Below are 1,607 nucleotides of genomic sequence, written 5' to 3' on the forward strand. Positions count from 1 at the left end.
TTTTTTTTTTTTTTTTTTTTTTTTTTTTTTTTTTTTTTTTTTTTGCAGAGACAGGGTTTTGCCATGTTGCCCAGGCTGGTTTTGAACTCCTGGGCTCAGGAGGTCCACCTGCCTTGGCCTCCAAAGGGCTGGGATATAGGCATGAACTATCATGCCCAGCCAAGAATTTATTTTCCTATCTTAACTGTGTGCAAAAATACCTAGGGTTTAAGGGGAGATTTTAATACACATCTGAAAATTGGAAATAGTTATGTGTTTTCTTCTTAGGCACAGGGAAAATATTTAAAAAAATAAACTTTACAAAACTGTCATTGTCATTTTTTAAGGCAGTTTTATTCAACTGGGCTACATTTTTAAGCAGAGGATTTAGAAATGAAACCATCTCTTTTCTCCTTCTTGGACTGTATTTTATAGAGTCAGCAAATGATTTGGGAGTTTGGACTTCTTAATGGCTGGAATGTTTGGGGTTAGAATTAGTTGAGGTGGAAGGGGAGGCTAATTGCTCCCTAGGAACATAATGGTTATAAGAGCATTTAAGTCACATCACACTCTACCCACTTAAATGATATGTTACTATCTCAGAGCCTCAATTTTCACATCTTTAAAATAGGAATCGTAATTGGTAGTTGTGAACTTTCCACAGTGTTTAATGTACTGAAATGTTAATTGAATAAATATTACTTTAATATTATTGATGTTGTATCTAATAATGAGATAGCTTTGTTTTCTTGGTTTATCAGGCCTACCTGTTAATGGAAATCAGTAATCATTTTCCTTTTGATTGACTTCATTTTATGTCAGCTCACATTTTTTTTTTATGGTAGTTAACTGCGCTCAATAGTAACTAAACTGTATTTATTTTACTATAGGTCCGTGTGTTTAATTTGCTTGTTCATTGAGATTGATCCTTGTCTTCTAATAACTCTGAATTTGATAGATGAGGAAACAAACATAAATGTATAAAATTTTCTAGGTCTTAGGTTGTGTCTAAAAGATTTTTATTTTGGGATTTATTTCTCCTCTTTACAAAAATTTTAGCCTACTTTGGGGATAAAGGATTATTTGGTCTTCTGGATTTGGAAGCAATTTAGCAGACAGCATGGAAGATGTGTGCTCTGGCTTGGATAAGAGATGGGACATCGTTCGGTCGCCAGTTGGATGGCACAAGGCTCGTCACAGATGAATCTGTAGCAGAGTGGAACTTGTACTAACTTACGATAGAATGTATCAGAATAAATGTTTTTAACAATGTTATGTCTTGAGTCTTTTTTGAATTGAACATGCTGAGTTATCAGGTAAAAATTAAGCTTTTTGATACTTTTTCAAAACAGGGAATTTATGTATGTACCTAGGGTGCTATTTAAACAAAAAATTTTCCAAGTTAATTCCTGCCCATTCACTTAACATATGGATTACAGTTTCCCTTTGCAGCGAATCAGTAACTCCCTTAAGGTAGCAAGAATACAGTTAGTTCTCAGTTTGTGACAAAGCAAGCCATTACTTCCTCCTCTACATTGAAGTTCTGACTGCAAGAAATAGGGGTCCCGGCAGCTCTATTGCTAGGGGATGGGAATGGCACTGGAGAGTTGTGTGTTTGATTTATTTGT

At 34.8% G+C, this 1,607-nt stretch overlaps 1 long non-coding RNA gene across 1 annotated transcript in view; it reads left to right on the forward strand.

Annotated features, from left to right (window-relative positions):
- LOC116557502 overlaps positions 1–1,254 on the forward strand; it is an 8,591-nt gene extending 7,337 nt beyond the window's left edge. Inside the window, exon 3 of the long non-coding RNA XR_004271542.1 lies at positions 1,039–1,254. This is a non-coding gene — a long non-coding RNA (uncharacterized LOC116557502). The remainder of the gene's footprint in view (positions 1–1,038) is intronic.
- The last annotated feature ends 353 nt before the right edge of the window (positions 1,255–1,607 follow it).

Source organism: Sapajus apella, unplaced genomic scaffold, assembly GCF_009761245.1.
Source record: "Sapajus apella isolate SASKATOON/1434 unplaced genomic scaffold, GSC_monkey_1.0 scaffold19, whole genome shotgun sequence".
In the NCBI taxonomy this organism is placed as follows: domain Eukaryota; kingdom Metazoa; phylum Chordata; class Mammalia; order Primates; family Cebidae; genus Sapajus; species Sapajus apella.